Source organism: Pelecanus crispus, chromosome 12 (genome assembly GCF_030463565.1).
Source record: "Pelecanus crispus isolate bPelCri1 chromosome 12, bPelCri1.pri, whole genome shotgun sequence".
Classification (NCBI taxonomy): domain Eukaryota; kingdom Metazoa; phylum Chordata; class Aves; order Pelecaniformes; family Pelecanidae; genus Pelecanus; species Pelecanus crispus.
This window is the reverse complement of record NC_134654.1, coordinates 26508349-26534798: the sequence shown is the minus strand read 5'-3', so window position 1 is coordinate 26534798 and position 26450 is coordinate 26508349.

Here is a 26450-nt window from a genome sequence, read left to right as displayed (position 1 = left end):
TAAGGGGAGATGGAGCCCAAGGACCCCCCTCTGCCAGGGGGGTCTCAGTACCAAGTATATCAACTTGATACAGAGGGAAGAGAGAGAAGTAAACGGGTATTATTCTAATATATTCCTCTTCTCTCCATGTCAGCTCTATGTGCCAGCCTCGTTGCACTACTGATGTGATGCAAAGGTATCCCAGCATTTTCCTCTGCAGTTTGGGATTATAGCTATCTGCAACCTTTAGTCTCTGCTCAGCCGAGGAGAGTGTTTCTGGTCACTTGGGCATTAATGCTGCTAAATCAGACTCTCATTTTTTTGAGTCATAAAACTCTGCCTGGTCCCATGCTGACTTCAGCAGCCATAAATCTGTGCCCCATTTTTCCTCCGAGGGGCTGAGGATGCCCTCGATTCAGGGCAAGAAGGAGCAGTTAATTGGTACGAATGAAATAACAAGTGTGGGCACAGATCCGAAACCAGGATTTATTTAGGAAGATTTTTCTGGCTATTATCTACTTAGGAACAGAGGATTTGTCAGAACAGATCAGAGCATTTTCATCACATCTGGCATCCTGGATGTAGCAGAGACAGTGAGAGGATGTATTAGTGGAAAAACTCTATCCAGCCTCTCCCAGAAGTGCAGGTACAGGGTTCAACGTTGTCGGGAAGGGGAGCAAAGGCAACGCCGTGGGTAGAAGCAGAACTGGCTGCAGATGTCTACTCCCCGTGAGACTGGAGCCAGCAAAGGCAGCTTCAGCCTGACGCAAGCCTTGGCTCGAGCTGACCCAGCTGAAGTGGAGGTGATGCTCCGCTCTTGCAGGCAGGCTGGGCGAGAGCTAGCCTTGGGCTACAGCATGTTAAAGCAAAACCCAAATGAGTTTCCAACTCAGCCCCAACGCAGGCCACATCCAGCTGGCTCGGCCGACAGGATCCATCAGTCCCCTGCGTCACATCTGACTGCTGGGAGACGGGCAGCACAAAATCCCCAGGCTCCACTAAGAAATACACTTTCTGCTATTCGCACTGACGTTCCAGTAACAATAACATCATCTGAAACATCAAGCGCTTAGGAAATGTTTGGTTTTTGCAAAGTGGGGTAGGAGCAGCTAGGAAAACAAGCCCCCTTTTTAAAAAGAAAATATTCCCTTGTCAACAAGAAAAAAAAAAAAAAACCAATGTGTGTGTATCCAAAGGAAAGAGCCCTGGGAAATGCCCTTTCCCATGCCCGACGGCAGGGCTGCTGGGGCTCTGGCAGGACAGCGGAGACGACCGTGGCGGAGGGTGGGAGCCGTGGTGGGGTGTGGGAGCACTGGGGCTGCGGTGGCCCTAGCCGCCTGAGCCCAGTTCTTCACTGTTGTTCTTATTTATAAATAGAAAGGCAGTTAGTTATTATTAGAGCTTGTTGAGTGGGTCTGGAGGAACTGCAGAAAACCCTTCCAAATGAGCTGCTTTCCAGTTCAGGCAAAGTTCCTGGGGTCATGTCTGGAGAAGAACGTCACTAGGGCCACCTTGAGCCTTGGAGACAGGTCTGGGCTGGTCCAAGCATGAAGGGCTTCACCTTTGCACTGGGTCATGGTGCTCCCAGCGTGGCTGGGGTTGGTGCAGTGGCACCCTAAGGGCGGTCTGTCCTCACCCTACTCTTGTGCGCCTGTGTTTCCCATTCCTATGATAACAAGGCAGGGCATCAGCAGAGAAACTTGCCTTGGGCCTTTTATATCCAGCACCTTCCCCAGGATCTTGGAGGACACAGCCAGCTCCTGCATCGTCACACCACCCCGACGTGCATAAAGAAGCTGTTCCCCACACCGGCTAGGTGCCACAAGGAGACCTTTTCATCACATCTTCAAGCTGCCCCAAGACCTCCGTGGGCTCCTGGATGGGAACAGAAAGAGTAAGATGCGCACCTGGAAAACCCAGAAGGTGGGTCAGTTCTCTTGGCTCCGGCAGAAGACACAACATCAGGTGCGTTAGGGTGGCTTTTGTGTGTGTCCCCCACGTTGCCCTCACGGCCGGTCCCTGCCACCCTCCTCCAAACCTCTCCTAGAGAGCAGCAGGCAGGCTGTGCCTGGGGGCTCTCAGCCACAAGATGACTTTTTGGCCATTTCTCCTTAAGTCATGAAGGACAAGATATTTCAATAGCATTTAGCTCCTGAAAGATGTGTCTAGGCACATCACAGGCTATCTTGTCTAAGCTGCTCTGTACCCCCTAATTGTAGAGGTCCTGCTTTTAAATCTTATTTTTCTTGCCTGTCTCTCTGTTGGAAACCACATTTTTCTTTTATCTGTACATTATGCCTTCTAAAATCTGTCCCTAAATCTACAAAAATGCACTCAGTAATGCACAGAGATGCAGGACTGACAGCATTTCATTAGTGACTGTCCTTTACAGAGCCAGCAGTGTCAGAGGAAAAGAAAAACAACACACACATGATCAATATTTTTTAAAATAGGATTGGAAAGCAACACATGAGAAGCATCTGTCTGGTTTTAATTTCAAATGAAAAAATATGGCTATTAATATATGGCAATGCTGCTCTACCATAAGAACAAAGTGTAGATAAAACCTGCAAGCTTAATGAGGCTCAGGAAAAATAAAATTTGAAAGCAAATCTTTGAAAATCTCTAGGTAATCTCTGTTCTATTCATCATGCTTTGGCAATCAGAAAGTAAAACCAGGCTTAGCATAATGAAGAAAATCAAACAGGCTTTTTTTTTCCCCCTGCTGCTCTAAAATCACAGAAGAATATAGTCATGGAAAAAAAAAAAGGAAAAAAAAAAAAGGAGGAACTTCTGCCCTCCTGCCAGCGCACAGGGAATCTAATTGCAAAGGTTTCTTCCTGCATGTCTGAGTAGACTATGTGAGACTGGAATTTTTTAATCACAATATTTAAGCTCTCCTTGGTGACACAGAACTAATGCAGTGGCCCTCTCTTGATCTGCCAGAGACGTGAAGGTAACAACATTTGATAACTGAGTCACAAGCTGAGAATGTGCAAAAGCCAAAAAAAAAAATTACTTCCCTTGACATCTCTGCCTGGCCAGCTCGGCAGCGTGGCCCCGGCCCCGGCCAGGCTGGGGAGATGCTGAGGACAGTGGTGGAAAATACGGCTGAGGGGCCTTTGCCTGAGTTTTTTGGGGTGTGAAGTGCCTTGATGACTGCTGGCCCCTGAATCTCCTAGGCATTGGAGGGGAATCGTGCCATGTGCCCCTGGAGCTGTTATGTGACAGCCTGGCCAAGCACTGTCCCCCCCTCCCCAGCCAAGCATTTTTGGGGTAGACGTGTGAAGCCCAAGGCACCATACCCGGCTGCTGCCAGGACTCATGCTGAGTGCTGCTCCACAGCACTGGTTATCTCTGAGTCTCTTGGCTCAGTGGCAGGGGCCATGAACACAGCAAGGAAGCTGATATTTGGGAATTAGGTCTCCAAAAGCCGCAGATGGTATCGCTGGACTCGGCGATGGATGCTCCCCATCATGACGCCGCTGCTTCTGCAGAGCTGGAGGTGGCCCGGACGGGGCATGAGATGTCTGTGGTCCCTGCAGACTTGAAAGTGGTGGCTCCCAAACATTTCCACTAGCAGCCCCATTTCCTGGGGCACCCCAGATCTTAGCAGGAAAGTCTTGTTTGCAATTGATTTTCTGTTGGGCTGGTAGTCCCAGCCCAGCTGCTGGGTCCCCGCATGGCATTGCAACCCCCTCTTTAGAGGCCATTTCTCTGAGGGTATTTTATCTCTCTGCAGAGCCACATAGAAAGCCACCCAGAAGTCTTTAAACTACCTCGCCTGCTACTGACAGCACCAATTTCAGAGCAGGAGGCCGTAGCATCACCATAATGTGTCCAAAACATCTTCAAAACAGCGGGCTTGGCTTATGTGTCCCTTCTCAGCTCCTCCAGCTGTAGTTTCCCTGTGGAGCACAATCACAGTCCAGCTCTCTTCCCTCCCAGTGCTACAAAACTGGGCTGTTTCACACCTTCCACGTCTTCTTGCCTATCTAATTGGGGCTGTGTGGGGATCCTTCAGCTAACGGTTCATTGGAAAGCAATTTTAGATCCTTGGGTGAACGATTAAATATATAGTCAATGCATTATTCCGGTACAAACTGTGTCTGTTGCTATGGACAAGGAACACATGCGGGGCCATTTGGAGGTAATAGGAGTTGCTTTTATCTCCTATTCCCTTTGGCGGTGGCCACAATTATTGTGCTTTGAAATCACTCCTTTTGCAGACAATTAGGAGGAGGGAGGAATTCTCAGCCATTAGTCATTCTAAAACACATACGAGCATAAAGATAATTACACCTTCTTGAGCTCGCTGCAATGAGATTGGACATGTGCAACTCACATATATTCATATTTTCTCTCCAGAGCCAACGCTACTAAGTATTTCTTTTTCAGCAGTGCTGAGTGCTTGGTGCTGTAAAATGGGCATTTGAATGTTGTCTCTCTTCCCAAAGGTGCTATAAGGATGAGAACTGCAATGAGCATAAGCATTTTAAGGCTGTGCAGGCAGTGTTATAGGGCTCTTCCATTACTGCCCTTAATTCTGCTGGAAGATGGGTGTAAAAAGAAATAAATAAGTAATGATCCAAAGCAAACAGTTCCAGGCAGAAGCTTGGCTGGTTGGGGCTTTCTGCCTCCCTAGGCTCATGCCCTTGGGTAGGACAACAGTAATGAGTAGCTTGGGTTGTCAGGGGGAAACAGGGCCGTATTTAGACTGCCAGAGCTCGGTGTCCAGCTAGCTTCATGAAGCTATCATGATAACTTCTTACTGTTCTCTTCTCATTACGTAGATACCAAGACAGCACCTCCATGTCTTCGGTGGTGAAGCAATGGAACAGGTTGTCCAGAGAGGTAGTGGAGGCCCCGTCCCTAGAAAAATTCAAGGTCAGGTTGGATGGGGCTCTGAGAAACCTGGTCTGGTTAAAGTTGTCCCTGCTCACTGCAGGAGGTTGGGCTGGATGGCCTCTGAAAGTCCCTTCCAACCCAAAGCATTCTATGATTCTATGATTCTATATTAGAGTGAATGTTCCAAGTCCAGATCTGATGAAGCCACAAAGCTCAGACTTGAGTTTTCCCACAACTACAGGCTTGATCCCTGCAGCCACCTCCAGCTACGAGCAGCAGGAATGAATCACAGCCTCTCTGTCCCTTTCTCACCTCCTCAGGTGCTGCAAGTCTGAGATGCTTTCTTGAACTTGCCTGTAAGTTCTTGTGCTGAAGTTGCCATGTCTGCAGCCAGGACAAACATTGGAGAAGGGGGATTCTCCCCTCATGCTCATGCAACAGCCTCCCTGCCTCCTCTTAGTCTCAATCGCAGCATACATCAGGATGTTAAAGCTTGCCAATAGCAGCAGGTATGAAGAAGTAGCGACCCACGTAGCCTCGCAGTGCTGTGCTCTCTACAGCCCCTGCACTCACCAGGTCAGCCCCCCCCATCACTCCCACCAGCAGTGCCAAAGGGATTTCTCCCAAGACAAGCCTCCAATTTCAACAGAAATGCAGAATTGGAGCCCCGCTAATTGTCATCACACCACACGTTTTTGTCCCCTGTTAGTAAAGAATGAACAAAACCCAAAACTCCTCCCTCCAATGCTGCCCAGTGTTTGCCTCGGACCCCGCTGCTTTTTTAGAAACCAGGTCTAAAAAATTGCATTTTTTAGAAACCAGGTCTAAAAAATGGCATGTAGAAGAACTGCAATGCCTTTCTTTATTTCTTCCTTCTTAAAGACTTTCCTCAGATGAAATCTGCTGAAGTCGTAAGTCACAAGTGGGCTTTTTCAGGCATCAGAGCTATGTTTTCTCCCAAGAGAAGGCTGGTAATCTGGCTGGGACAGATTCTTACGGACTCTCTTTGCCCCTGCGCTGCCGCCGGCACGCAGGCTGCTCCATACATGCACCAAAGGGCAGGGCCAGCTGGCGTCTGCACACAGGAGGAGGGGGCCTGATCGTGTGCACATATCATCCCTAATAATGGAAAAATCTGCAATTGCAGCCAGTAATGACTATTACTGCACTACAAATGCACACAGTGGGAGAGACTCCAGCAGACCCTCCTGAAATTTTTTTGCATGACTAACTCCAGGAGAGAGGAGCCCTTCTGCAAGAGCCAGGGAGGGCTTTTCCACGTGCAGCCAGACTAAAGCAGAACCATATTTTTTCCTCTGTAATGAGACATTTTAACTTCTCTGTGCTGCACCTTGCAAGGAACAAGTCCTTGCAGTGACGGGACTGCAGCATCCTCTGGGATGAGGATGGGACAGTGCCATGGCTGGCCCAGGGCTCAGGAGGTGCTAAGGAAGGAGCTGGGTAACACATCCCTATTCCATTATTTTTGCAGCACAAGGAGATGGCAATGCAGTGAGACCCACCAACGGTGCCTCGCTTGTTCCTCACGTTGTTATTTTGGTTCCCAAACCAAAAACAGGCCACCAGCTGCCACCAGCCCGTCCCACCATGGATGCTGCCAGCAGACGGATGCTGAGCAGTGTGGCACATCCGGCCCCGCTTGTTTACCATGACTTTAATCACCCGCTTCCTAAATCCATTGGAAAAAACACAGCCACAAGTCCAACGCTCCAGCCTTTCTGCTGCCAGACTGACGTCAGAAGCCACAAGAAACAAATGGACAAACTTTGAGGCCACTTGCACCCTGCAGTAAACAGAGAGGGTGAGGATAAAGCAACATCCTGTAAACCCGCCTGGAAAACAAGTCCCAAGTGCCTTTTAACTCTCCACCTTTGCAGATCCCTGAGTTCATGTCATGGTTTGGCTCCCGTCATGTCATGTTTGGCCTCAGCACAGCATCATCATTTGGGGTCTGGGAGGGAGAAGTGCTTGGGCGAGATGGAAAAATAGTCCACAAATGCCACCCCCGCCCCAGCTGGCATTAAGTCAGTCTTGTGCATGGCATTACCTGGAAACTGCTGCTACGATCCTTCAATGTCCACTTCAACCTCTTTGATGAGGTTAGAAGGGGCTGGCCATCCTCTCCTGTCCCTGCAGACATCCACAGCCTCCAGCTTGCTGTCCATCCTGGGTGGGCTGGGACCCACCACCCAGCTCGGAGCCTGGCAGCATCCTTCTGCCACGGGTCCCTTGCAGCATGGACTGCCTCGAGCACCCCGGTGTCCCCAGCTGCAAACACCCTCCTCTTCACCTCTCCCATCTGCTGCCTTCAGCCTCCAGTTTTCACACCCGTTCAATGCTCTGCCTGCGCCAAAGGAGAGCTCATTACCAGCCCAACACATGCCTCCCCTTGGAAACACTCCTAACTCACCGCAGTAACGAAGCACCCGATCCCGGTCTTTTATGGGTATATTTGGACTATTCCCCACTTTCACACTCAGTAAAACCCAGCACAACCCACACGTGACCTCCGTGTTACGTGTGGTAATACACATGTGTTCAGTGCAGGGTCTAATAGGGGCCATATGCAGCATAATTTAGCATTTACCTTCTGGAGCTTCCTCCTGGTTGCAGCAGGATCGGTACCACGCTAAACACAGCTCGGCATGTGGCCAGAGCATCTCCTTGCCTCCCCAACCTGACAGCAAGCGGCACTCTCCCCATGCAGAAGCCCACATGGCCACGGGGCTTCTCTCTCTCTCTCAAAAGCAGGAGGAACGCATCATCTAGCCAAAGAAGATGTAATTCTCCAGCACATGATGGCATGGCGCCAGTTCCCTACTCCAGCCACTCTTCATTAACCAAAGGCAAAGTGCTGCACAGCAGAATATTTCACAGCAAGTTCTCCTTTCCTGGTAGGTGGGGATAGGATCCGATGACTCCACCATCACTGGGTGGGACGTTAAGTTGGGTGTCAACCTCCTCTGCATCGGCCACACACATGGGAGGGATGACACGGGTGGTCCTTGACAGCTCCCAGCACAGGCTGATTGCTGCAGGAGTGAGACCACTGAGGTTTGTGTGCTGACCCAGGGTTATAGAATCATAGAATCATCAAATTGTTTAGGTTGGAAAAGACCTTTAAGATCATCCAGTCCAACCACTAACCTAACATTACCAAGTCCATCACTAAACCAATTAAGGGTAGAATAGCAATTTCATGTTTCCTGGCTTGGCGGCTGGATTATTTATAATGAAAGTAAAAACTAGGAATCATTAAGGTTGGAAAGGACCTCTAAGATCTAACCCCACACCACCTCGAGACTGGTTGCCACAAGGATGCCTCCTTCCAGGGGCAAACTGAGTCTCGACCCCATTCTGTGGACATACATGGATTTAGTCTGAGGTTGGAGCTCTAGAAATTGACTCAAAGAGTCTAATAAAACCATTTTAACATGTGTGTTATTTGTTCGTTTAAGAAACCTCAGGAGAAAGCATGGATAAATTGCTCTTCTGCAGCACGGCTCCAGGTGGAGCACCTCAAAAGGCAGAACAATTCTTGTGAGCTCTGAGCAAGGATGCTGCAGGGACGCTGCTCCCTTGAGGAGCCCCGTGAGTCTGGTAAGGCTGTTAAAGCTGCTCTCCTCCTGCCATCAGCAAGACGCCGTGAACGTCCTGACCTGGCGACCCGCGGGGATGCTGGCTCCATCGCAGCACTGGGACTTTTTCCAGTGACTTCAGTGGGGACCACTGGGGACCAGGGTCCTGACCCAGGCACTCAGAGCACATCACTGAAGCTGTGAAGACACAAAGCTCACCCAGTCTCACATCCCAGGCCAGTGCCCCATCCATTTCAGGATATGTCCCAGGAGGACAAAGTCCTAGAGTACAAGTTTTCCTGGCTTGTTTGCAACTTGTTCTCCCTGAAATAACTACAGGAGCTCCTGGGCCTTGTAGTCAGCAGCTTTTCCCCAGCACAGCACCGGGGAACGTAGCTGAGCCATTGTGTTTTACTTCATGTATTTATTTATTCTTTCTCATTTTGAATGTGCAACATCACAGCCACTGAATTACAGATACTGCCACTAACAATAGCTGGAAAAAGCTTAAGCCATTTACACACACTGAAATGCTAGCTAAATAGAAAAGCTTTTGAAAGTTTTGCAAGACCAGCTTTAAAAACAGGATGTGCAAACCCTTTATTTTGGGATGTGTTTATCCCAGTGATCAGATGTTCCACCCGGGTATCCCTGTCACGGCAATAAAAGCCCTACCAGAATTTAAAATAAAACAAAGCACAAACTTAAAGTTGAGCCCAGGAAAAAAACAAAGGGAATTGCTGTGCTAAAAGGGGAAAAAATGTGCTGCAGATTTCAGTGGCACCCACTTTTCCCAGGAACACCCTTGGGCAGACGCCGGGACGCAGCAACATTCACATCGCCTCCTCCCCTTTTCCGACAGCGGGATGAATTAACTCCACTTCAGGAGCTGCTTTTCAGTGCAAGCAAAAAAAAAAAGAAAACTAACCTTCTGCCACACAGGCAGAATTTGGCGCTGTCATTTCTGCCGAGGAAGGCATCTCCCGTGAAGGAAGAAGAAACGCTGTAATTTGGGGCTGGCGACACAGAAGAGCTGATGCATTCCTCACCGGGACCCGCCTGGCAGGTGCTGAACACAGACACGCTCAACTTAATACCTTGTGCCGCTCGCAATGCGTGCGAGACGCGGCGAAGAGGCGGCTTTATCCCTTGGTATTAAAAATAGCAGCGTGATGGGTTTGGCAGGGGAGCAAAACCGAGCACGGCGAGCAAAGCATGTCAGCGGGACGAGGACAGGTTGCTGTGGTGCGGGACGTGCCACCGGCCACCCGGCCAGTAGCAGAGGGTGGCTGTCCCTGCAAGCCGGTGCCAGGAGCTCCGGCTGGGGGGAGAAAAATGTATTGGGGATAATGCAGAGGAGAAGAAATGAGTTCAGGGTGGGTTTTTAAACACGTTCCAAGACAGCCTCACCTGGAGGCAGTTGTTGGCAGTCTCCTGATGTGGTGGCAGCCCAATTTGTGTAGGGATTTTGCTTCCTTGGAAGCAAAGAGGCAATGTGGGAAGCTCGGCAAAGGGGGGAACTGGCTTGTCCTTTAGCCTTGCGGCAAACGAGGTAAATCACCGGCGCTGCCGCTGGCAACAGACTCAGGGCCTAATGATTTGCTGCTGGTTGAAAGTGATGCTAACAACGTGAGGAATTTTGCTTTATAACATACAGGTTTCAAAGCTGAAGAAATCCTTTAAAAGTTCAGGATAAGCTTTCAGAAAAATACCTCCCACTGCAGGGCAGTCCCATGCCTGTGCGTTCCCAAGCCCCGGCGCACAGACATCCTTGGCCCTCCAGCACCTGGGAAGAGCACGGTGAGTGTGCTGTTATTTTGGATGCTGCCTTCTAATTTTGGGGTACAGCACTTTTGCCCCAGGCACCCCTTTGCCCTCACAGATTTCCCTACTAGACCCCTGAGATCTGCAAAACTGCGGCTGCAAAACAGACTCATAATAACGTCCTCTCCATCTGCCTCTGCGGTTCCACTACTTTGCTGAGCAACCTGTCCGATCTTTTAATCCCTATAGGATGCAAAGGGTCATGCAGACACCAAGAAGCCCTTGGGTTGGGGACTGCTAATACATCTTGCATGGCTCTTCCTTCCATTCTGGGGGTGGGATATTGAAGCAGAGCACGATGCCGTGGCGTACCTGCGGTCAGGCAGGAGGCCCCTGTAAAGCTGGACACGATTCACCGCGTGAGCTCACCGACTGTCAGGCCAGTCTTCTCCTCCATGATCCCCTGATGCTTTCCTGAGAAAATCCTCATTATTTATAGTTCGTCACACTCCGCTCATGAATGCCTCTGCTACATTTGCTCAACAGCCCAAGCAGGCAAAACCTGCAGTGATGCGATCTCTGAAAGCACTGCTTGATTAACACATAGAAAAAAATAAAACCGAGATAAAACTGCCAGTTGCCCACAGAATCAAATTAAATTAGTTCAGCTCAGCCTCCCCCATCTTTCCTTATTGCTCAGGTAATAAAACCACTCACTATACAAATATCTAATTTCAGGTGTATAGGAAAGCAAGTCATTGAGCTAACAGGTTACTTGGGGCAGTGGGAGAGCTCTGCCCAGTGCAGGGCACCGGCTCTCTCATATCGGTAACTGCTATTTGTACGATCCAGAGTGCTAAGCCCTTTATCAAATAAATAAAAGAACAGCTCTCCACCAAGGGATAGGCAACAGGTGTAGACCATGACCTTGCTTGGAGCTGTGGTGGCTCCATGCAACAGCCAAAAATCTTCTCCTTCCCATCCAGCGGGCACGGACCCAGAGTCAAAGCTGGTTTCTCCCCCATCAGTGCACAGCCATCCGCACCCTCCTTCTTCCCCGCTTGCATGCTAAAGAGTCCACCTTGCAGGACTGTTGAGGGTCCAGGGCAGCTGCCAAGGGTTAATGTGCAAAAGATCTTGTATGAACTGGTCTGTTCAATGAGCATCTCTCCCCCAGGTAATGACCAGTGATGAGAATATGCTTTGCTACGGTAATGCTTGCAACGTAACAGCCCACTGAGGAGGCAGCTGGGAGGTGAAGTGAGACAATGCTCCCTCCTCATCTGGATCGCCGTTTCAGCCAAGCTCATCTGCATTAATCTTACACTCATTAAAATCAGTTGTTCTGTTTCTAATTTGATGAGTACTGCCAAGCTCAAGAATTAAAGATTCATGAGCCAATGTCCCTGAAAAAAAAAAACCCGTAAGTTCATCTTAAGCAGCATAGATTTTTAAAACAATCATAACAAATGTCTAGCAGCTCCTTTGTGCTGGAAGCTTTCAGCTCTCATTTCCATGAGGGATAGGAAAATGAACAAAAGCTGAGATTTTTACACAATCGTGTGACTCCAGAGGCTGGTGCTTCCTGGAGGCAGCCTCACAAATTGCATCACTTGTGATGAAAACCATGAGACTGAGCAACACAGGAGGAGCGAGCTCATTTGGTTCCTGCCTCAAAACAAGTGTCGTTGCTGAAGTGATGAAGTCTACCCTGCAGACCCCAGGGCAAGCTGTCCACTGGGTTTTACTGCAGTGAGGTCAGGGGCCTAGAAATGGCATCAGCAGTATTTTTCCAGCCTTGGTCTGGACAGGCACATAGAGCTCTTAGTGGCCCCCACCTGCTCTGGAGCCATGAGAGCAGCATCAGACCCGTAACAGAGATGCAGGACGTGAGATCTGGTGTAGAATCATAGAATCATTGAATCATTTAGGTTGGAAAAGCCCTTTAAGATCATCCAGTCCAACCATTAACCTCACACTACCAAGTCCACTACTAAACCAATTAAGGGGAGAGGAGCAATTCCATGTTTCCTGGCTTGGTGGCTGGATTATTTTTTAATGAAAGTAAAAACCAGGAAGACCCAGCCACTGGCAGCAGTGAGCAATGGGCGGAGGTTGTGGGAAAAGCCAAGGCACCACACTACAACAGGTCATGCTTTGGTTGACCTCCAGCATCCACTGCAACTCTCATGCTACCTCTGTGTCCCTCTGTCCCCTTGTCCAGCTTCCCAGCACCCAGCCAGTTATTTCTGCCCTTGAAGTTTACCTGGACAACAAGAACTTTCCTCTCCAGCGAGCAGCCAGATGCTCTTGTGGACACAGAGCAGCACCCAGGAGGAACGTGCAAGTTAACAGTAAAAGCAAATAATTACTTTTTAATTCTGTACGCGTGAGCGACAAACTAGACATGATTTCTAACATGCTCCTAATTAAGGAGGGCTGGAGACAAAGACAATAAACACCATTTATTTGAAGCAGATGGCAACTCGGAAAAGGCTCTCCAATGTTTTTTTCAATAGCCAAAACTAAACAACATTTCGGAGAATGCCAGAGACCTCCCAGTCCATGAAAACACCCAAGGTCTCAAATGGCCTCTGCTGGCCCAGGCTGGAGCGGTTACGCCATGCTGTCTGGGTCTCTCTCCACAAACGCTGCTGTTTTCCCTTGGAAAAAGGCACCATGTTTACAAAGTAAAGCTCAAGTAGGAAAACATCGAGCCAGGCCAGTGCAAAACCAACCCTGGGAAAAGGTTAGGATTAACTCCTGTAGAGCTGAGCAGAGTTTGTTTCCTGAAGAAGAAGGAGCATAAATAAAGATGGGTTGTCAGCGAGCGCTAGCAAGTGTTGCTGCAGTTATTTATAGAAGGCATTCATTTCCTTCATGATCTGGATAAATATCCATTAACTTTTGAGGTGATTAATCAAGTATTAATTAACCTGCTAGGGGGGGAAAAAAAATATAGGCATTAATGTTTTAAAAGGAAGCTTCCAGCTGAGAAAAAAAGGAAGAGAGCTAATCTGAAATCTTCCAATAAAGCCTTATTGTATTGGAAAGGAGCAACGAGCAAAGAACAGACCTGTTGGATACACTTACTGGGAACGTCAGTCTCTGCTTTGGTAACAGGGAAAAAAAAAAAAAAAAACAACTGTGATCTTGGCATGTCTACAGAGCTTCAGGGTGGAGAAGAGCTTGGAGTGAAAATTTAATGGGTGTTTTTCACCTGGCAGCGACAGCACCCATACCTCTTATAGCTGCCACCCCCGGGCAGGGCACAGCCACCGGGTGCCTGAGCCAAAGCCCCTGCCAGCGCAGAGCCGTTCTCCCCAGGAAACCATTGCACACCCTGGCAGAGTGGGCAAAGTTATTTCTCCCTCAGGCATTGATGCAACAACTGGTTTTTTTCCTTTAAGTTCCTTCTAGGTGCTCAAACTACAGACTGGACCCTTCTTTTCGTGCAAGTAATAAAAGTCCCTCAGGAAATTAGATAGCCAGAACATGCTCTGGCTATTACATACCCACGTAAATGGGAGGCAACCTTGGCCCTCTGACTCCCCACCTTCCCTCTGTCCTGCTGGGGCACCCACTGAGCTAACTCTGTTTTTGGACTTCCCACAAAGCAGCAGAAACCCATGGAGACCAGTGGGGCTCAGCTTGGTGTAAGCCTGAGTAACACAGAGGAAAGAGAAATACTTCCTGAAGACGACAACTGTTTTCTAAGCAAAAATGCCAAAATGAGATGTGACACCAAAACTGGACAGCAAAAAAAAAAAAAAAATTCCTGGTGGCACCGATACAAGACCTGCAAGACCACCAGACCATCGTGCTCCCGGTGCGTTGGCCTGGGACGGCTTGGCTGCATCCCTTCTCCTCTGCAGAGCGAGGCAGCTTCCAAGTGACATAAATCAGAAGTTTGGACTGATTATTTTGCAAACTGAGACACAGCTCTCCCGTAGCTGAAGAAGCATGATGTTTAATGAAGCACAAATCATCCTGTATTAGATGTGGTCTTCAGGATCGACTTCCTTTGCCATGCCTGTGCTCCACCCCCACATACCCAAATCTTTAACAACTTCAAGTTCTTCTTTTTAATTTAAGAAGAAAAAAAAAACGCATATGCAGTCAGCCTGTTCCTGCCCATTTTTAGCTTTTTTTTTTTCCTCTGCATATTCCCCAGTTCTCTACCCACACATACCCACACTACAGACAAAGTATCCTAAAAAAAATTGAAAGACGTCTAAAAAAACAACAGTAATCCAGGGCGTCATCAACTTCCAGGAATGCAAACTGGCTTAAGAAACCACAACTTCTTTTTGTTGTTGTTATTTTTTGTATGGGTTTTTTTTTTAGTCTTTTACAATCTTCTGTTTTAAAAAATGGCATGAATTCGCTCCTTCTTCACCCTCCTCAGTCCTCTCTCTCCCCAGCTATATTCAGAAAACATTTCTCGCCAGCCGTGTTTAGCTCACATTTCAGGGCAGAGCAAATGTGCGTGCATAGGGGGCAGGGATGATGAGTCAATTAGGCACCTAATAAGAATCTGATTTTAAAAATTCCCTTTCCAACTATGAGCGTGATGTGAGCTGCAGCAGTCACAAAACCAACGCTGCCAGCTCGGTCCAGCCTGCCCAGTGCCTCCCTTGCAAGGCAGAGAATGGTTTCCTACAGTGAAACCGCTCACATCCTGCATTAAATGTGTATGATGAGGCATCTGCCACTTAATGTGAAAGACACCATCACAGCCTAATAAATCACATTGCCAGAAGGACTTCTGCGCTATCACCAATACTCTTTTAACTATATGGCCTTCCCCCTCCGTATGCTCCCGTTCATCACCATGCCTTGCAGACCTCACATATTATGGCTGATTAACTCATCCCGAGAATAGGCAGCCGAGCTAAGCTCTTTGAACCCGCTGGTCTTGCAGTCACCTCTTCTGTTGTTTCCACCGCTCCAGCCACAACTTTCTGAGTCTGCAAAGGAAAGCCCTAGAGATGTGCTATTTGTCATACAGATGCCATTTATTATACAGACAGCACCTACCGCTGCCTTTTTCCAGGCACGCACTAAATTGGAGGGGGTGGATGCGAGAGATGGTGCCTATTCATTCTCCTTGCAGATGGTCAAGCCACAAAGCACCCAAGTGAAGCCGCATGCTTCCTTCCAACCTCCTTGCCTTGGCCGAGACCCAAACCACCCACCGGTGGAGTCATGTTGGACTTGCATGCTCTGTCATAGTGCATAACCTTCTCTCATAGTGCAACTGTCCTGGCAACACGTCTAAATGTGTTCATTTCCCATATATGCAGTGCAATTTGAGAAATGTAAGTATTTCAGGTTAGATTTCGATTTCATGGGACTGGTCAGGTTTAGACGAGAAAGCGGAACAAACCGTCTTGAGCTTTGGCACGTTAGAGCAGCAGTAATTTCAAGCAGAACACAACGCTGCAAAATTCATAGTAGTAAAAACCAATTCCATATTAAGAAGAGCTGAATTTTAAAAACGTCACTGTAAAACCAGCCATTTCATAACCAATAACCCTGCAGGATGCAACCAAGCTGGACAGATATCACAAAGGAACGCAAAGATATTTCTGGGACTGCATTAACCCTCCGTGAAGCCTGCTACGAGGCACATCAGCCAGCCACGCTCACCAGCAACTACTGATGCCAGCGACCAACTGGACTGGGATGAGGACTGGTCTGGCTGTGCTGATCATAGTCTGGAGTAACCGAAATCACAGTGGAGTGGAAGGCCATAGGATCACGGCGTGCTTGTTTCGATCAACAACTTTACGTCCCTCCCACAACGGAGCTGGTGGTTTCCTTCATAGCACAGACTATTCTGTTGCACCAGGAGGGCCCCTGTCTAATTTTGCTCTGGCTAAATATGACCAGTTTTGTGGCTGGGTAGAGAAACTTAACTCATTATTCAATGAAACTTGCTTGGATTTTTATTTTCCTTTTTCCTCGGTGAGCCCTGGGGACACCAGGAGGAGTCCAGGCAAGAGAGGGCTCTGAGCAGGCAGCAAGCCATGGCCAATGGGCTGCTCCTCCGGCCAGGGGAGCTCCAAACCCCAGAGACGATGAGGTCCATGGGGTCAGTGCCAATGCCAGCAAAACAGAGCAGGAAGAGCATCAACCGGGTAAGGATTTATCAGGCAGCCCAGACTAATGCATATATTTTCCACTGGACAAGTCTATCCTCCTCTCACCAACACAGTCCAGCCCATGGGAGTGCTGGCCCAGATTATAAAACCTGGGTTTCTAGCTGCCTGCTGGAGATAGCACGTCCCAGAGTAACCAAAGGCAGGGGAACAATACTGCCCTTGGATCTGTCCTTTTCAGCCATGAAAACGAGTTAATGTTGGTGTAATTAGAGAGTGACCGTTATTTGCCATTGAGCTTCATAAAAATGTGAGGAAAGATGTATGCATTTTAATTAAGCTCCAGGGGAAAAAATGTGTACCTGGCTAAATTGCAGAGAGATGAACTCATTACTTCATCTACATCTCAGTCTGCTGCCTATTTTCCTCTGCAACAGAATGATCAGCCTAGGCTGCAGTCAGTGACTTTAAAAAGCAAATGATCCTTCCAAAAGAGCCAGGCCAGCACTTTATAATTCCTCCATCTCTGAACTGGGAGTCTTCATACAGACGCATTTCTAGTAAGACTGATGGGCAAGCTTTCAAAATCTTAGAAATCTGAGGGAGAGCGCTGCCCAAATCAGGGCATCAGGAGGGGACCCGACGGAGCTAGCTACAGATTTTTCCATCAGCCAGACGGCTCCTGCAGCTGCCAGATTTTTCCATAGATTGCCCAGGTCTGACTTAATGCTACGAAACAGCCTGGGCCTGAGCTGCCCTTTTCATCTCAGGAATGCACAGCTGTGAAAGTGAGTCTCGGTTCCTGTTGCAGAACGTGGCTCCAGGAGTGTGGATTTGTGTCCAAGCCATGAAGGCCACCCTGTGATCAGAGTCACATTCGTATTCGCTCTGCGTACGAGTGAGGGATGGGTAGGTGGGGGGTGCAGGCACTCGGCTGCCTTTGGGTGCATGGAAAAAAGAAACGGCAAAACCCATCTGGAGTTTGAACAGCAAAGTAAAACAACCTAAACCCTTAACTAGATCCAGAAAGTTTCTAGGGCGTAGAGAAAGAAACAGCAATCATCATCAGCCTCCTCTCCCCCGAGAGTCGGCTGAGCAACCTTCCACATCGGAAATCAGTTTCTGCTCTTCTCAAATACTCGGATCCCCTGTGAAAGTCGCTATACCTCTAACAGAGTCAGATACGGTGTCTGTGGGCTTTCTAAAGACTAAATAATCTGTTTGCTATTATTGCTCCTTGCATGGTTAGATCAGAGCAGGTAGACCTCGTGCTTCAAGGCACTAGTCGATAGTCCCAGGCATCAGGGAGGACATCCCCTGTACCCCTCGATGGCACTGCACAGCCAGATGCACCAAGATCCCTCCCCAGCCAAACACACATGTCTAATCCCCGTGGAAACCACTGAAACATAGCTACGTCCTTAGAGTTAAGCACCTCTTTAAGCGTTTTGCCAAACAGAGACTCTTGCGGAGCAAGCCACAAAGGTGACAGAGATAGCGCCTTCAGCTTCGTCCACCACGCGGGGTGGGCTGATGGCACGGGTGCGATGCCTGGTCCAGGCGGGAGAGTGCCCAGCGCAGCAACGGGACTGGACCTTCACAACATCTTTATGGTTAAGCAAGTGCATCGTTGAGCTGGGATCTCATGTCCTTCTCTCAGCAGTTTTAGATGCCAGCCCTGCCCAAGGTGGGATAGTGGCCAGCAGTCGTATAGTCTGGGGCAAACCCCTTGCATTTCACAAAAAGCTGGCAAAATTGGGCAACATCAAGTCTCTACCAGTGACGTGGTCTTTGCAGGCAGGGAATTGAACCAGTCCCTAGAAGCTGCAAGACCCAAGACCGCAACTCTGGGAGATGCTGGCATGTCAAAGCTGCGGAGGTTCAGCTTCGCCTAGCACGGACACAGGCTCCCTGCATTTCCCGTCCTGCTGGGAAGAGCTTGGCTCCAAACCCAGCGGGCTGACCACAAACCCTGTCTGCATGAATATATTTGTAAAACACTCATTCACACCGTAGCCACGGCGCTGGCTCAAAGAACATATATCAGGCTTTTTGTCAAACAAAACCCACTCCAACTGTCTGGGAGGACAGCAAAATCTGCCATCGCACTACTTTGAAGGGTTTACAGTTCACTGCAGCACTTTCTATCTGCAGTTGTTTCCATAACCAAGTCCAAGAGAGCCTGTGAACAGGAAGGAATTAGGCACTCATGCAAAGACCATTAAAGTCAAGGGGAATCTTTCCATTGACTTGAGAGCGTTTGGCTCCCGGCCCTGGATATCAGGGTTTGTTGTGCGGGATTTAGAGCAGGAAATGGGAGCAGGACTTTGCAGGTTTTCTCAGCATTTGTTACAGAGTTTAGCACAGAAGCAGTCTGTGCTCATTTCCCTGCATGTAAATTACGAAGTGATGGCTCATCCGAATCGCAAGGCCCCAACTGACCATCTTTCTGTTCAGTCTAGGCACCTCCTCCATCCTTCCTGCGGTAGACAGACCTAACACCATAACAAGTTGGACTAGCCCATTCCTATGGGCAACAAGATTTCTTTATAGGTCCCGACATGTCAGTCCCTGATGCAAAACCTACATATGACGTGTCAGTCCAAGAGGCAAAACTACCACAAACCAGAAACTTCAGCAGGTCTGAAAAGCTTGTTAATCCAAAAGTTAATCCAAAATTCAAATTCACATCAGGGATGAACCTCCTACTGGGATCTAGGCAGAATTTCACTGATTTCGCCTCTGCCTGTTCAGCTACAGCCAACAGTTTTGCCCAGGAATGTACTGTCTTTTGATGGAGTGCAGGAGCATGCACCAAAATGACAAAAGATCTGAGCTGCCTCCATTTTCACACAAAGCAGCAGAGATCTGCATTTCTGGGGACTTAACCTCTGGACACCGATGCACTCCGAGGAGTGTCTTCCCAGGCACCCCAAACTGCCAGCACACGAACCACAAAGCACTCCGGGAAACCTCAGGCTCTTTTAAAATACAAAAACTAAGATCCTAATTTCTTGCTAATAGGAGCAGTGATGCTTCTCTGGGCTTGCAGCAAGACAGCCTGTCAGGTGAGTTTAGCGAAGCGCTGTGCCAGGTACCGGTGTTTGCGAGTCAGGGGTGGAAGGCATTGGCACGAGGGTGCTGCGCTTGGAAGACGCTGGTTCACTTTCTGCCTCAACCCCACGCCTCCAGCTTCCTTCACCACTACCACTTCATTACCTCCTCTGGTGGTAAAAGCAGAGAGGACATTTCTCCACTCCACATGCTATGGGAAAGGTCGTACCGAAACTCCAGCGAGAGCAAAATGAGGAGGCTTCGACGTGGCGCTGGCGCGAAGGCAGCGAGCCTGGCCAGCGCTGTGCTCCCGTCAGCCCGGGATGCTCAGGCCGGTGAGGATGCTGCGTGCTGATGGCCGTATGTCGCCGTGGGCCTCGCAGGAGGCAGCATCCAGCAGTTAGAGACGTCCTTCCCACTCCTCGTGGGCAGCGTGCGCCTGGGAGAGGAGCAAGGCTGTAAAGAACGAGTCATTCAAACCGCAGGCTTAAGGAAAACCTCTGTCTCCTGGCAGATAGTCATTACTTGGGCTGGGTTTAGAAAAACAGAAGTGACCAAGCCCTGCTTCAGCTTTCAGTGGGAAATACAGAGAGACAAGGGTATGCTTAGCTGTAAGAAACTTGATCCCAGAAAAAGGAGAAAGGAGGGTGGAGAAGGAAATACATCCTAATGCCAGGGGTGACCCAAAGCAACGCCGCACAGCCGAGCTCTACCAACAGACTCCCGGAGCCAGATAGGACAGAAACATCTAAGGAACAGATTGCTTTTGGTGGCTGCAACCTCACGTAGACAGTACCATGTTCAATGGGACGGGCTTTGAGCAGTGAGCATCACTTTTCTAAGATGACTCAACAGCAATTTGACTCAAAAGCAATGTGCCAGTCCAAAGATCACCTCTGCAGAGTGGTCATCTGCAGGTTCCTTGTGCAGGAGCATCCATCCCCACACCTGGGCATCTCTGTTAGCCTGGAGCGAGATGCGATTGCCCCACCGCAGGAAGTGAGGTGTGGCTTGTTGTTTCCAGTGGGATGTGGTTTTAGGAAATGAGCTTTGCTACCACCTGCTGCAAGTTCACTGGTTTAGTGGGACAAATTGCCAAATTCGACAGGAACTAGGGTCTCATTAGCGTGACTGAGGCTTTGGCAGAGGGAAGGCTTCTCAGCTTCCATTTATATGACGCGCTGAGAGACGCCGTGGCAGGAGTTCAAGGCAGGGCGGTGTGCACCGTTGCATTATGAAGTCTAGACAGCGCTGGAGCCCTGCAAGCCTGAAGAATGCCTTTTCCCTGCCCTCGCGTACCGTTCAAAACCCAGCAGCATTCCTCAACCAGGTGTGATGCGGGGAAATATTTGATTCTGTTGTTCAGACAGACCCTTTTGCACCATTGTCTCCCTCAAAAACCTCCACCTCCAAAGCTCTGCCTGGAAGATGGGAGGTTGCCAGCATTGCTGCACGCACACCGGCACAAACTCTTATTTGACCAAATGCTGCCAGGCTCCTCAGAGGAAGGAAGGAGGGAACAAAAAATTTTAAAACTGCCTAAAGGCCGTGTTTTTATTCCTACCTGGAATGAAAACAGCAGCTTTGGAGCAATTCTTGAAATATCTGCTTTTAGCTGGTTTTATTCCTCCCTTTTCCTCACCCTGGCTGACCAGGGAAACCCACCTGCCTGAGACTCCACTGCCTCCGTAGACCTCCAAGCAGCGCTCCTTCCTCTGTTAAAAGGCGCCCAGCTGAAAAGCGTCCAAGCAGCTGCGCTCATCGATATCTGCAGCCAGCCTCAAAAAGAGCAGGAGTCGTTCTGAACCTAACCCAAAAATTAAAACAGAAGTAGTTTTAATTTATTGGAAGATTTCTGTTGGGCCTTAACTGCTAAATGTCCTTTTCATGAGCTGAGAGGCAATTTGTGCTGAGACAGCATTTCAGCAGCTCCTGAAATATGACCTGGGGGCAAGGCTGGGGGAAACAGGGCAGCACTTTCTTACCCATAGCCAGAAACTGGGATAACATCTGGGCAATGCGTCCCCACCTTTAACTGTTCAAACTGCAGCAGAGTCTGGCGGCAAGGACTGAGTCGTTCGGCAGCAAATTTAAGGAAAAAAATAGGATCAAATTATGATCCTTTAGAATTTGCCAGGCTGCCTCTGACTGCACACCGAGCACGTATACTCTTTCCTTAAGTGGATTGATAAGCACTCTGAATCAGTATTAACACACACCAGATGCTGGGGAATCATCTCCCACTTACGGCAATTACGAGGATGTCCCAGAATCCAATAAAGCAACTGAGAAGATGAGCATCTGGTGGTGGTTGTCAGGCCCCGACACAGAGAGATAAATCTATGTAATAAAGAGGTGTGATTTTTTTTTTTTCCTGAGTCATATGCCATTTAGCACTAGATATGTGCGATTCCTCCTCTCGACGGTTCTCCTCGGGAGGAGATGAGCAGCGCATCCTTCTTCCAGCGGGATGCTGAGCTGTGCTCCCCTGACCCTGCCCTTTCTCTGCTGAAATCCAGCTACCACGTGTTGATCCCCCAGCCCCATCAGCATCACCCAGCCACAGTTCTTCAGAGGGAACTGTGCAAAGCAACCCTGCACAGCCATCAAACACTTCCAGCCAGAGAAATCACCAGGTGGGACCATCTCCCTCTCACTGACCTTGCCCACTCCACGCTTCCAGCCAAGGCCAAAACCTCACAGCTCGAGATAAGAGAATCCACCACGTGTTCGGAAATGTATGTTAAAAGACATAAAGAGTGGTGAAGCAATGAAGGTTACTTCCTACATAAATGAGCCAAAAAATAATCATCGTGCACAGGGAATGCAGTGCAACAATGATCGCATCTAGCGCAAAGACGGGCAAACGCGCGGCTGAACAGCATTTTAAAAATACTTAATGGATGATTCCTAGAAGTAATAGCCAGCAAGTTTTATTCGTGTGCAAGGCAGCAGAGCTGAGCTACATTTAATAGAGGGAAGAAGATAAAAGTAATCTCCAAAGATCTGATAAAGCAGACTCTGTGTTTAGATACACTTGGGTACCTCTTTATGCGTAAATGCCAGTGTAGCTACAAGGATGTTTTTCTTGTTTTGGATTGCAATTCAGGGACTCATTGGTTTTAAGATCAGAAGCAGCCATTAAAACACCTCGTATGAGCGGCTTTTCGCCACAAATCGGAATGTTTCATCCAGTAACTGATCAGGGCTGGAGGTTTGATAATTTAGAGCTATTTGCAATGAGTGGCACACCAGCCTTCGCCCACAGGCAAGGGCCAGCCTAACTCCAGCCGTTCCCGCTGCCAGGGCCCTTCTCCCACGAACGCTGCTCTTTAATTCAGTCCCTGCCCTCACAAACAAATTTTACCCCCATTTTCCTTCCCAGAGCTTTCTCACATGTGGAAAATGAGCTGAGGAAGAGAATAGCAAGAGGAAAAGTCGGTGAGCAAACATTGGGGACCACCAGTGCCAGCAAATGCCACCCATCTGGGACCACGTGCTCACCTCTGGAGGCCCCGGCAATCACGCCGAGCATCCTCCCAGGCTCCCAACCCGCTGACCCTGCTGAAACGCGTCCTGCCAGGAAGACTTCCAGAAGACCTCCAGACTCCGCAGTGCCTGGAAAACCTACTCCTCCTTTTCATTCCATTCTCCTTTGGGCTTTTCCTAAAGCAGAGCTTTTTCTCCATGTAATTTCCTACGAACATCTGAAAAGAAACATGACCAGCATGTGTTGTAACAGCGGCATCCATTTAAAAAGCATTGAGCGGACCCAAAGTCACATAATATACTTACAGCATCTCTTACAACTTTAACATTGAAATAATTTTAAAAGCCAATTTTAAGGTAAATTTATTGTTTCCTTTTGGTAAGATTAAAATGCTTGGCATGAGTTCCAGGTTTTCAGGACTGTGGATTCAATTTGTAGAGGGTGCCTGGGAGAGAGGGTGATGTTTTTTCCTAGAGAATAATACCGCTTGTTTGAAACATCTTAAAGGCTATGAAACCATCATTTTGGAGCCTGGTTTGTGTGAAAGCCAAAGTTTTAAAAAAAAAGTTATGGAGTCGAACTCGCCGTATTCCTTTCAAGAAGCTGCTGCTTTTCTTCTTAAACCTTTGTTTAACTTTGATCCATTCCGTGCTTGAGATCTGCCCACCTCTTCGTGTACGCACTACCTGGGCTAACAAGTTCCCCTTCTATCGCTTGGGATCTTTGACAGCGCAGTGTTACACCTCTATCAACTACATTAAATGCTTTTAAAGTAGGAATTTAATGACTTAGGATAAAATTTAGAACATACGCAATATTTGACTTTAAAAGCATTGTGTAAATATTTCAGCAATTAATGCACAAAGTCCCATCGCAGGGAACACAGTGAAGATATTTTTGACTCCCATTTTTCAGAAAGTGCATCTGTGACAGATCTTTCCTAAGTGTTTGTGCAAAGTGCTGTCAGCAGCACCAGCTGCGAGGCTGTGCAGAGAAAGGTGCCGTGCTTTTGGGGACTGAAAAGGTCCGACCGCAGAAGCCCAGGGCTCAGCGTGGCCAAGCCACCCTGCTCCTCCCAGGAACCCTCAGCTTAACTAAACCAGACCATTTCACCTGGTCCAGGGACCTCTACACGATTTAATAAAACAGTGTTAACATCGCCCAAAACCACAGAGCGAGGCTGCGGTGGGGTGTTTTGCTCCACCGAGGTCCGTGCACAGGAAGGAAAAAGAAGCGCGTGTGTTTGCCCAGCTGGATGCCTTCAGAAAACACATCCATCTGGGTGCCTCTGGGCACGTGTCTGTAAAGTGCTGAACAACAGGAAATCGTTTGACTTGTATCAGGCCAAATCCAGAGAGTATCAACCCTGCAATTAGCTATAATTAGAAATCCACTCCGGCAGTGCTCCCCTAGGCAGAATCCATACACACTCACATGCGCTCGGGTGCTAAAACGATGCTGGTAGACCAACGGGTGATGACCACCTCTCCCAAGGTTGGCCCACATGCTCACTGTGGGTTCCTGTCCCCCATGAGGTGCAGGAGCCAACCTTACACCAGGGCTTACCTGCGACCTCCCAGATGCTGAGCGAGGAAATGGTTTGTACCACGGAGTCTTTACAACTGAGCCTCCCAAACAGCCAGCTCCCTTCCCTGCTGCATCCCCTGGCCAGCCATGCCAAGCGTCAGGCCCAAATTCCCCTTGGATAAGCACATAGAATTATTTTTTTAATGTGTCGTTCTGCACTGTAGCTTTTCTATCTTTACTAAGAAAAGACAACCTGCTGATGTGAGATCCTGTGGTGAGCAAAAAAGAATTAACTCCCCAGCCTCCACTCCAGCCATCTTCAGCCCTTCCTCTCCACCATCACCCAAATACCAAAGGGCTCCTAACCAACAAAGTGGATGTGCTATGATTGCATTGCTAATGCCCCGCAGAGCCTGTGCCAGCCCTCAGATTAACATCCAGAATATAACGGGAGAAGCTCAGTCCAGACAAAGAAAGATTCAGTTGTCACCTTATTTTCAAGGAGATTTTGCACTTGTGATTCCCTGGCAGTTAAGAAGCATTTTGAAAGCTCCCTACTTAACTGTGTCTCCAGCTAAAGCTAAACTTTGCCATATGAGCAAAAAACCCCAGCACTTACGAGATCTTGGTACTTAGGGATCTCGTAAAATGACAGCAGCCTCAGCTATACTTACTGCCCTGTAATCTGCATGTCATGAATAACTACGTAATTCAGCAATAGCTGCAATCACTGCACACAGTTATTTGCTCTTTGCGTTGAAATAAAATGGTGGGGAAGATGGACAGCAATTGAGTGCTGTGTAAATATTCAGTAATTTTCAACCTTTTTCTGTCAACAGACCCTTAATATTTCTCCTGCGGAGGCCTCATGCAACAAATAGAGCAAAGACGCGCAGAGGCTTTCCTCGCCAAGCTACCTGCTGCACACCCACAAAACCACCCATCAGCCCCAGTGTGAGCTGAGGGCTGGGAAGAAAGGTAGGTAATTTGGAAAAGGAAAAAAAGACTTTAACGACAACTAAAGTTGAGTCTCTTCTCTTGCTGTTCTTTGAGCCATTTGGTTCACAGATGTTTTTAACAGCTTTCAGAGCTTGAGAGTCAGAGCCAGCAGGGCACCCACACCACAGCTAAGGGGAAAAATTGCTATTTTGGTCTTGCTTAGGGTGCATGGACTAAATGTTCCTGGTTTTTGCAGTGAAAAAGTACTGAATATTTTGATTTGGAAGCCATGAGAGGCCCCATCCAACCAATGCAACGCAGCGCCAGGGTGGAGGAGAAAGAACACCTCTTGTAGCTCCCAGCTCTGCTAGAAAAGGTTATTACTTCCAGCTATTCATCACATCTTTGCACATTAGCTGGTTTCCTCTATAACTTATTTTTGACGAAACAAGCCGGGTTAGCTCTGCAGCCAAGCTCACCTCTTTAAAATGCTTACAGCCAGCTGGTACCTTCACTGGAATGAGACAGAAGAGCTCGCAGGAGCAGGTCCGCAGGGAGGCCAGATGGACACCAACCCTGGGTGCAGGTGATGCTGAGGATGACACCAGCCCAGGAGGCACGACTCCCCTGTGCCAACAACATTGACTCACTCCTGTACGGCAGGAGGCCCCAAGCTGCAATTCCCATGAGGCAGGTACAGATCAGCCTCTGAACCTACCCAAAAAGAAACCTTTCCGTGTCCTCAGAGATCAAGTCCAGCAAACTCAAAGCTGTTGCACAGACAACAGGCCTCCTACAGCTGCAATTCCCACCCAAAAAAAAAAAAAAAATCACATCAACAGAAACCTCCTGACTGTGCTAAAACATCCCACACAGGATGGCATCCCCAGCACATGACTTAAACACAATGACTGAACGCTCCACTGCAAAACAGAAAGGATAAGGCCAAATTCAAGATTTTCCACTGCTAAATCCACATGATTCTGTTGGTTATAATGGATGTTTATTAAATTACATACAGTTCAAATCTTTCTCTAAAACTCTTAGTGCTTGCAAATGCCTCTGTGGGCATATTAGCAGCAGAGATGGACAAAAGGGTCATTCAGTGATCTCATAGCTCCTTCTTTCCAAGTATCTCATTTGTTC